Source organism: Crocodylus porosus, unplaced genomic scaffold (genome assembly GCF_001723895.1).
Source record: "Crocodylus porosus isolate Cpor-Errol unplaced genomic scaffold, CroPor_comp1, whole genome shotgun sequence".
Taxonomy (NCBI): Eukaryota; Metazoa; Chordata; order Crocodylia; family Crocodylidae; genus Crocodylus; species Crocodylus porosus.
Genome location: NW_017728906.1, coordinates 1,617,182 through 1,628,827, shown reverse-complemented (window position 1 = coordinate 1,628,827; position 11,646 = coordinate 1,617,182).

Sequence of the window (11,646 nt, the reverse complement as noted above, 5' to 3'; positions counted from 1 at the left end):
GCCTATAAGGATGCTGCAGGTTTTTCCTCCCAAGGTGGAGAACCTTGCATTTTTCAGTGGTAAACACCGTCAGGTTCTCATCCACCCATTTGCTGAGCCTGTCCAGGTCAGCTTGGATCACTCACCTTTCACCTGGCATGGATGCTTTGCCCCAAAGTTTGGTGTTATAGGCGAACTTGGCCAGTCCACTCCTGACTCCAATGTCCACACAATTAATGAAGATGTTGAACAATATGGGTCCAGGGACAGAGCCTTGGGGGACCGCAGAGCCTTGGGGTATTGCAGCAAAAAGAAAAAATGTAGTGGTACAACAAGCTGCTATAAACTGTTCAGTTCCTGATTAAAAGTTTGGAAAATTTCCACTTCTAAAAAATTATTCCAAGACAGGGAGCAATACAAACATTCAGTCTGTAGCTCCTCCCCCGCTCCCCCCCATGCTGCTTTTCATACTTTCTTGAGATCAGGGTGAACATGGTCTGGTAAAAGTCTTGGCTCCTTCAGTCTTCCTGTGCCCAGAGGGACTGGAGCAGCAGGAAAAATCCCCCTGATTGCACCTCGTGTAAGGGATGCTGGAGTAAGAAGCAGGCAGGGAGTCTCACTGTGAACTTTACAGTCAGTTCCCACTCGGTGTATTCTTCTACAGAATGTACCATTAGACAGTGGGAAAAAATTAAAATCCTTCTATAAGAGCTATGTTGAACAAGGCTACTAGTTAATGTGGGCTTTTCTTTCCTTTGGCTTCTGTTAATTCTGTGTTCCCGGTATTGCTCCTCTCATAAGATAAGAAGGTGACTTAATTCAGGGCTTAAGGTTTGTGAAAGAAGTTCCATAAACCAGTTTGACTTAAATCAGTTAAGTCTGATTATTACATTCAACCAGGTTTATCTTAAACTAGTTTCGGCTACTTTGAAAGCAGTTTATATGCACTGCACTTCTGTTCTGTTACAGGTTTAGACCAGTTTCTGATCACTTAACCGGTTTCTGTGTAAATTCTGTCCCTAGCCCAGGGCATTAGCAAAGCCAGCTCTATCTGACTGATATAATATATTGGCTGTGACAGAGTTGCACTGACAAAAGAGGGTATGAGGCAAAAGAGGCAGTAAGAGGTGCTGCAGACTGGGATTAGGGTCACCTCAGTGAGGTACAGTAGCAAAAAAGTGTAACCTGCTTGAGTGCTCCTTCCACATATAATATTTTTGTGATTTCCTAGTTGATCTAATAAGAGCTATAATTTCTGAACCAAGATTTCTAGATTTTTGCATCCTTCCCATATACCTCTCTTTACAAAAATGTAACTAGCAAGAACCCCCTCTTTGACATAATCCCTGATGCTCCCTTAAAAAAGTATTCCTCCTCCTTTCTGACTGTGGCAGGGCAGTGTGTGCCTGCCACTTTAAGGCCCTGGAGCTGCCAGCTGCCAGGTGCCTAATGAAGGCAGCCATTTTAGGTTCAGGGCTGCCCTTATAAACAAGGCAGTTAGCCTGCTTAGGCAACAATGTTGTCTAGCCAGAGGGCTGTTGTGCTTCATCCAGAGGTAAGGAGGCTCCTGATTCTGGGCATCACCTAAAATTGTACTCTGCTGGGAGTGGGTGGCCTGGTGGGGCTCCCAGTGGCATGGGAGTCCCTTAGAAATGCCTGGTCAGTTACCACCCCGGTGAAAAGTGGGCTGGGTCGCCTTCACCCCTTGGCCCCATCACTGGGTGGGTTACCTGCTTTGTGTGTAGGGCCCAGAGGGTGGATCCCTAGAGAAGGTGAGGGGCTGAGACTCCAGACTGATTGTGAGAGTACCCTTGACTGGCCCATGCTGGGGCCAGCACCAGACTGGTCAAAAGGACTAAGGGCCCACCATGAGGGATGCCTGAATGCTGAGGGGCCAGGGATTCTGGCTGGCCTGGAGGTGGGCCAGGGCTGGTAGCCAAAGGTCCTGGGGGGACCACACCTGAGAAGGGAAAATGGCTTTGGGGAGCTCCATAGCCTCTATGAAGGCAGATGGAGCTGCATGATGAGAAGACTCTGGGTTGGAGTTCAGTCAGAAGTATTTTAGGGCTCACTGTGGGGCTGGTGATGATGGGAACACCTAGATGACATCTGTGAGGCTTGAGCTGTGGTGTAGGGGAGGAATGGAGCCACAGATAGTGCCCCCTGGCATTGGGGCAGAAAATAAGCAGCATCCTGCTCAATTAACACCTTTATTAATTAATTAAGATCAAGGCGTGGTGGGTGAAAAGGCAGATGGTTAGCCCAAGAACAGGTAGGTGGGCCATGCTGAGAGTGGCCCCAAGCAGGCCCCCTGTTATACTGACTGATAGCCTATTTATAGATGGCAGGGGGGAAAGCAATCATTCTTAATAGTTTTTTTTTTTTTCTTTCCAAATTATGATAAATATACTGACATACTGCCCACAGACATTTCCTCTCTCTGTTCCTGAGTCTTTGTGACTGGCACAGTCAGGGATGCTGTTTTTCTAAGGTCTCAGTGGCATAAAAGCAGGAAGGTGTGGTCTCTGCTCAAGATAACAATTTCCATACAAGTTTCTGGTGATTCAAGTGGAAGTTTTCTGAGAAACTCTAGTAGGCAGGGGAAAGGGTATTTGAATTGGAAAAAATGAAACATTGCCAGACCAAAACAACAACTTTTTTTTATGCCTGTGCTGTCTTTGTGTCATCTGGTCATGTAAGCCCATCCAATCAGCCATTCTGTGAGCTTCCAGGAATGAAAAAGCATGCACTTGTCACTGAATCTTTTCCTCTCTGCCCCCTATTTCTAGTTTCCTTGACACCCGTGGGGGCCCCCCCCCCCCCAACTCCACTCATCTTCTCAGTCATGTATTTGTGTGCCCTTGTCTGACATCCCACACAACTACGCTGGTGCTTTCCTCCTCTGTCCGCTACATGACCTCTTTTTTTTTTATGACTGGAATCCACTTAGCTCCACATGGGATGCAGCAGCCATCCCTTGTTACATAACAGGATGTATGCAAGGAAATGGAGAATAATTAGGGAAACTGCAAGGGCAGATTTTTAAATAAAAAAAGGGGGTTAAAAAAAAAAAGAGAAAATCAGGCAGAATTTAATTATCCTGCTACCTTGGAAAAATTCTAGCTGCTTTAAGTGCTGCTATTTTTGTTTAAAACTACTGGCTGCAAATAGTCGCTTACTTAAGTATTCACTACAAGAGAATACTTGATTAGATTATAAGCATGTCTGTCCTCAAAGTGTGGCTCTTCTAATTACAAGGGATATGGATATACATAGTGTCCACAACAAGTCAGAAACTTGCACTTTCTGTAGTCAAGTGACCATTTTTTTTATTTTTTTTTTTTTTTGCCTCCACACAGACGGCTGCGTGCCATTTGAGCTATGGTCATAGCGGGATTGAAAAAGAGAGAGTTTCTAAAGGCCTGACTCACAAACCAACAGCTGGAAACTCTCTCTCTAATCTCCCAAAGATTCTCCCCACATTGACTGCCTTTCCACAGCCAGTTTGCTATTTGCAGTTATTTTCCATGCCAACCGCGATAGCAATTTTATATATGTATTTTTTACGGACTGTTCAGGAAATCACCATTGTTAATGATTAGATGTTTGTGCTCTTTGCCATTATGTTTTCTTTGCAAAAGGCTAATCTGGATTCAGAGGCTGTGGAGGGCAGCTGTTTCAGACCTTTCATTCAAGACTGCTCATTCAAATCCTAATGGAGAAGCTAAGATTGAGTTTGCATGGTCCTTGAACTGTTTGTTTATCTAAAGGAAGATGTTTATCATCCGATGCTGAATTACACCTGAGGACTGAAAGAGACACCCTGGCATCTCTCCCACATCTACAGTATTTTTAGATGCTCCTTAGTACTTTCTCTGTCTCCTATTCAATATACTTTACTGTCACAGAACTGTCTCAGGAGGAAGTAAAGAAAAAAGGCACAGGATTCATTAAGATCTTATTAAAAATTCAGTGAGAAAGGAAAGAAAAACTTTCACTACTTTCAGAACTGCATCCATACTCATCCTTTCCTCTCTGCCCTCATAATCACTGGATGCCTGACAATGAAACTATGATTGTATAGTTACACCCTTGATAACTGGATTCTCCTTCTCAAGCCAAGAATTGGATTTTGTGGAGACTTCCTTTAGCAACAGTGTTGAAAGCACAATAGAGTGGCAGGAAACGTGGGTGCTATGAAAGGCAGTATGTTTAGCTCTTAAGTAAGAGGAAGGATAAAGTAATTCTGTTACTTTTGCCAAGCCCACTAACTAATCCTAAAGTAGGGCTTCTTTCTCATAGCTTAGCCCACATTGGTTTTGATGGATCATTTCATGGACACCTTATCTTCCCAGATGAGATGTTACTAGCATGAGCCATATTCCAGTCAGGCTACCAAAGTGATATCTCTGAGAGTATCAGGAGTCTTTGAAGAGGGGGCTGGATTGATTCCTCCCTCACTTCCAGATGCTTTATGGATTATGGGATGGTAGCCTGGATAGCTGGAAAAGAGATCTAGCACTGCATGACTACCTCCCATTCCAGAAATCACCAGAAGCTAAAACAACATCTGCATCCAACAGTCTAAAGCTTATCCAAAATGTGGCTACACGGGATTTAAACTCAGCTGAGGCAATGCTGCTCAGTGGATTTGCTTCAGAGTGCTAGCTGCCCCACTCCAGAACATCTTGCTCCTGACTCCAGGATTTCTCACCTTGATTTTGAAACTCTGGTCCCTAATCATAGCTTATTTCTTAACCCTCTGACCTTGATTCATGACCTTGCTTCAACTCCTGACTCCCATTCCAAATTTCAACTTCTACTGTGACCAACAAGCCACAACACATTCTGGTAGTACAATGCTCCCTGTGACCATAAATACATGAGGAGTTAAAGGAAGTGATTTCTGTTTTACATTCACACATGGAAAAAAATTACTATCATTATGTGACAATTGTAACCTACCCACACAAACCTTCTAAAGAAAGGAAATGACTCTTTAATTGCTCATAGCTTACTATCTAAAAAGCCCATTATCTTACAGTTGGGTTACACATCTGTACTGAAATCTCCCTTCCTTTTCTAATAGACACAGGACTGTGCCTCAGTTCTTTGAATTTGCACTAACATGCAAAACCATCTATTTTAGTGCATTTATATGCATGAGCCAGATATAACATGGGGGGGTTTTTTCTGCCTGTGTGGAAGGAGGAGAGTTCATAGATAAAACCAATTCAAATTCATTTATCTATTCTGGAGGTAAAGAGTGAGTCCCAGAAGATCATTCAGGGATGTTTTCACATTAATCAGAGTTCTGTAGAGTTTACTGTCCCTAAACTCATCTAAATATACATGATGACAGTGTTTCTCTTTCCTAGTGCTTCCTTAGCCTTCTGGGTTCTTTTGTTAATCTGCCATTGATAGGAAGACTGATATGAGGAAAAACAAGGTATAAGGTATTAAGTTCCTAAAAAGCTAGGATATAGGATGGAAGGGACCACTTTTGGTCATCAAGACCAGCTATTGCATCATAAAATTCCTTTAAGAAATATTTCAACCCTTGTAACCATTTCTTGGTTGTAGCTTCTTTAGGTTTGAAGGCAGAAAACTTAATTAGATTTGTCTGATTTGGGAAACCTCTTCACCAAGCATGATCTGGCACCTAAATAAGGCCAAAGAATGCTTATAAAACCATAAACATATTAGTTGAATCCTTCCTGTCTTGGGCCTGGGAGACACATTTTCTAAAGTGACTGGGGCATTTGGTGGGGGAGGGAGGTAAATTTTAGGTGGCCTCACACCAATAATTTTGTTTAATATTGGGGATGAATTACACTCTTACGCTTTCCCCTATCCTTGCTTGGGACAGAAAGAAAAATCATGTTACATTTATCTTGAGGACCCACATTTCAGTCCAGTTATTTCTACAATGCTTATCACAAGTCTCTGGCTTGCCTGAGAATGAGAGGGCCATCCACACAGCAAAGAGAAATGTTTTATGCATCTTTCCTACATGTAATATACTTGTCTGTCACTATGATATAGGCAGGACCAATGTTTCAGTATTAGGATAAAGAAAGCCTTAGTGCAGGAACTACAAAGCTACAAACCCACCCTACAATTCCTTGTTAGAGGGATACAAGGGCTGGCATGACAATGGGTGAGGTAGGGTAAAAGCGTTTGCAGCCTTTCTGCATTTAAATGGAGTTAAAAACAGTTTCCCATTGTCTTGCACTGTGTGTTGTCATTAACACCTGTTGAAAGTGGACAGAGTGCTACCATTCAAACTCAAGGGGGGGGTTTATGCTTCTTTTGTATGTGTTTTATGCAGAGGTGTTAAGTATTACACTAGATACACAGACACAAGTCACCAGTGCTCACTTAACCTTGATCTATATGTGAGATGGTTTCTTCCCGTGAATCCTCCCAACATTTTTTATCACAGGGGCTTGGTCAGGAAGCTGGAGAGGGGCTTGCCTGAATGTTCTGCTGAGCTCAGCTGTGAACATTCCTCCAAAATGTTCCTTCTCACATAATGGCTCTTTTCAGAGGTTCCTTCAAGTGTGTTCTGCTAATGCTGGCAGAAGAAATAAAGGTAGGAAACTGATATCAAACCTAAAAAGGATTAAATATTGTGCAATGGAATAAAAAAATGATTCCCCAAATGAGTGCACATGAATTTAGTTTCACTTTTTGTTATGATAACTGTTGTTTTTTAGAATAAAAATAGCTAACAGTTTTATGGGTCATGGGAAGACTTTCTCAGTCCCAAGAGTGCATGCAGATTTTCTTCTCCCTGGCAGCACATTTCAGTGTTGCGGGGGTGGGGTGAGGCAAAAATATATTGTGTGTTGATTGCAGTTTAACTGTTTCTTTAAATTTATAAACCTCTAGGGCTAAGTACAAACAATCAAAAAGCCTGAGGCTGAATTGATTCACTCTTCTCAGGTTAGTCTAAACTGTATAGGTTGGACCAATAAGCAAGTGAACAGACATGCTGGCAGTGGCCCAGGTCAGAAGCTGCAGGGGGCTAGAGCATGCGTCCCTGCTTGGCTGGAGCAGGCAGCTTGAGCCAAGGCTAGCCTGCCCACCCTGTAAGGGGTTGTTTGAAGAGGAGTGAAAAGCAATATGAAATGCTGGAGGACTGTGGGCAGAGACGGAAGTGACCGTTTTTGCCTGATTTAGCCACAGAAGGCAGTTTATAGCTGTGATCAAGCTGAAGTGCATAGATACAAAGCATTTTTAAAGGTCCTGATCCCATTAAAAATCAGAACACTCATTGCATGAAGACATTTCAAAACAAGGTATCTTTAGTAACTTGTGTCCAAGCTGCCTCCCAGCCTTGGAGCTGTTTTCAGAATGGGAGGGTGGCCGGCAGCCAGATTTCCTTCCCTGCTGGAATCAACAGTGAACTTGTTTGATCTGGGCAGCTGTGGTAACTCAGAATCCTTCCTGCAAAGTGTTCTCAGTTACAGCATGAAGCTGCACTTCTGTCTGTGCCCTGTGAGTTAACTAGAATCTGGAGGGGGTCTGGGAAAAAAGTTCAATAAACTGATTTAACCTAAATAACTTAAGTCTGCTAGTATATCCATCCTGGTTTATCTTAAACTAGTTTAATTCAGTTTGAATGCAGCTTATGTGCACTGAACTTCTGTTCTGTTACAGATCTGAACCAATTTCCAGTCACTTCTATACTGGCTTATGTGTACTTTCTATCCCTAGCCTAGGAGGTGCCTAGGCTGACAACTGACTGGCATAGTCACTGCAATCAGAACAACAAAAGATTTGGCAGGGATGCTTTGCAGCCTCTTGCTAAATGTTTGTAATTAAGCACCAGCATGTTTTGAATGCCCTTTTCCTTGAATGCAAAAGCTAAAGGTGTCTAAAAGTAAAACTGGCAGCAGAAGGCAAGAGGTGGGGATTGATACCCCAACAAATAAGTAATACCTATGTTAGCAGCTCCACTGCAATAAACACAAGTGAAATGTTTGCTTCTAAGAAATGTTGATGCCAGATCAGAATGCAATGAATTGGAATGGGGACTGTTCAGTGAGACTGTCTGTCTGCCTTTGCTTATTAAGGACTGTGGAGCCCTGCTTATTTGTACCACTTTAGGATCCCATCTCAATGGTCTGGCTAGTATTATTAATATTGCCTTGTATATTCGAGTAATACTCTAGGATTGTTATTCTCCAGGGACAGAACCAAAAAAAAGTGGCCTCAGCTGGCATAACTTATTTCAGTGTGATACTTTGGCAGGCAAGTTTCTTTGAGTAGATGTGATATCTTTATTAGAACAACAGTTCAGTACTCCTACATGGATGATCTGAGGCGGGATTTCCTTGGTTTCGTGTGGAATACCTATTATTTTCCTGTAGGTCTGAATTTCTACGGAACTCTTCTTTTTCAATCTTCTGTATGTTAGCTGAAGGTTCACTTTCAGCTGAGGAACTCGGAGGAAGGGGTGTTTGTTTCTAACTGGTAAGTGCACAAATTCTTGGTCTGAATTTTTGTAAACATCTCTTCAAGTTGTGAACATGTTAGATTGTTGAGGGGGGTAGCAAAGAGCCAGAGGCTGGGTGGGGGGCTGGAAGCTAGGAAGCTGGCTGGATGCTGGATGGCTACTTGCCAGACAGCAGACAGACTCCTAACAACAGGATAGGGGCTACCCCTGGGGGTGGGGATTTATCCCAGGAGCTAGCTACAAGCAGAAGCAGCACAGCAGACAGACATTTAGGCTGCCTGGGAGCAAAGAGCTACAAGCAGCTCAGGAAAGCCACCACAGAGAGAGGCAGGCCAGCTGCCAGGCCAAAATGGAGACCTCCGTGGGTGGCTGAAGAGCCACCTGATATATGGGCCTCCACAGTCCTTCCCCTTTCTAAGTCCATGCCTGAGATCAGGTGGTTAGTCTGGTGCTGCAGGCAGTAAACAAAGGAGCTCCTGAGCAGGATGGCTGCAGAAAGGGACTAACCTGGGCTGTCCCCAGGAGATTCAAGTTGTGGGCTAAGGGGGACTTGCAGCCCGTGGGGAAGCTACTGATCCAGACAGGGACTTTGAGTTTAAAGTGAGTGCTTTGAATTTTTGTTCTGGTTTATACTAGTAGACCGGGTATGGCTGATAAGGAAGAAAAGGAGGCCGCAGGGGTTCCAAAGGGGAAAACTAGGTTTTGATCCCTACCAGGGGCAGGGGTGCAAGGCACAGGCAGACTGAGGTTGAGGGAGCCAGAGCCATTGAGAGGCTGAGGCTGAAAGGCCAGAGCCACTGAGCCTTGTCCACAAATCTACAGCCAAGTAACCTGTAGGCTAAGGCTAAGAAAGCCAAAGTCTGTACAAGGGAGTAACTGGCAACTGAATGACATGTATGGGGTATGGCTGTAAGGGTAGAAGGAGACCACAAATATCCCTTAAGGCAGCTGGTGCCCTGGGGTACAGACAGGGCCAGGAGAGCCCTATTTCATACTTGAGGGGCAGGACTGGGATCAGCAGGGTCCAGAAGAGACCCCACTGATCTGGGACTCTTCAGCCTGAAGGAAAGAAGGCTGAGAAGGGACTTGGTAGCAGCTTACCGCTATACTAGGGGAATACATCAAGGGCTCGATGAGCAAATGTTCACCAGGGCACTCAAGGGGAAAACCAGGAGTAATGGCTACAAACTCCTGAAAGACTGATTCAGGCTCAACATTAGGAAAAGCTTTTTCACAGCTAAGGTGTCCAGACTGTAGAATAAGCTCCCTCCAGAGGTGGTGCAATCACCTACGCTGGAAATCTTCAAGAGGAGACTAGACTGTCACCTTGCTGGGGTCACCTGACCCCAGTTGTCTTTCCTGCTTTGTGCAGGAGGGTGGGCCTGATGGTCTTCTGAGGTCCTTTCTGCCTTCCAGTCTATGAATCTATTACCCTTTGGTTTGAGAATTGACAAAGGCTCACTCTGGAGCCATGGGGCAGCCTCCCTTTTTACAACCAAATAGTTGTGTCAAGCCATGGCAGGCAAGGGGAAAGGGAGTGAATGTGAGGAGCCAGAGTGGTGCAGAAGCTGTGCGACACCTCCAGTGCCCACAATCACCCCGGGGACCCAGTCCTGCCACAGTGGGCAATTCACAAGTGATATGGATTTGTAGAGATCTAAGCTGTTCCAAATATGAAGTGACAAAACATCCAACGCAGAATGGGAAATGTATTCACCTGAGTTAATGCTCTGTGCTTGGAAGACTCTTGTTTACATATTTGTAATCTAATTGCTAGCTATACAAGTCTTGGACAAATAGTCTTGCTTATGAAATAGCACTTGTGCCAAACTAACTTCCCTATAGCTGTTGTTTATACAAATTAATCTGAATTGCTTAACCTCTTTTTTGTCATTTGGTTGAAACTTGTATGGAAGTTTTTTAAACAAGCAGCTCATGATAAAGTTAAGGCAAATGTCAAAAGTCATCCTCAAGCTAAGGTGCATCACACCCACAGCACTCCCCCACATCCACAGAACCTGTCACCTTATTGCAGAAGAAAATCAGGTTGGTTAAGCATGAATTGCTGTTGGTGAATCCATGCTGGTGTACCTGATCACCTCAAGCTGAAATGTGTGCAGGGAGCCTGCTCAGATATGCTGTAATTTCAGCACATCAGTGCAGACTTGAATAATCAAATCTGCTGGAGCATGGAAATTACCATGCTCCAGCAGCTTCCAGCATCATGTGCATCAGTGTCCCACACTAAAAAATGGTGGCAGGGCTCTTTAAACTAACCTTCATTTAATGAACTTTAGTTCAAAGCACCTCACCACCATTTTTCAGTGCAGGGACACTGATACACATGATGGTCTGGGAACTTTAATCAGTGAGGTGCTCAGAGCTGTGCTAATTAAAGCACCCTCCTCCTGTCCCCACACCTATTGGAGCATGTGTATAAACACCTCTTGTTCTCCTCTAGGTGCTTCACAGTTGATTAATTCAGGACCTGCCCCATGATCTTTCCAGGTACTTTGCTCTGGCTGACCAGTTTGTAATTCCCTGGATCCTCCTCCTTCCCTTTTATCAAGATGGGCACTGTATTTACCCTTTTCCAGTCATAATTCCTACCTTACTTTTCAGCAGTTAAGAGTGTTCTAATACTACTTTCAAAAGGTTTATGAGGGAAATACTTAGCTTCAGTCTGTTTTTGAAAAACATTCCACTGAATATACCCAAAGGCCACCATGAGAGAAGTTTATATTGTTGACATCCAGTTTCCACAATGCTGAAAATGGTCTGGTCAGGTAAAGTGTAATGGAAACATTGCTGGTTATTTTGGACTTGCTGTTGTTAGGCAGGGTTGCTAACAGTTCATATAGTTTATCAGTGGTCCATTTAAACAAAAAACTAACAAACAAACTAAAAAAGAATGAGAAAAACCAGGCTAGCCATTTTACTGCAAAGCTAATAATTTTTGGCTTCAAGAATTATTTAACATTTTGGTGGTGAAGCACCATATTGCCTTCCTGAAGCTTTTGTATAACTGGAACTGAGGAACTAGCTAAATCACATGGGTTCTCAACCCTTATTGTGGGAAGCCAGAGGAAAAGCAAGGGCAATGTTGGACCCCTGCTAAACCAGATGGGGCAACTGACAACTGATGCCCAGGAAAAAGCCAACCTATTAAATGGGTACTTTGCATCAGTCTTTCATCAGTCACA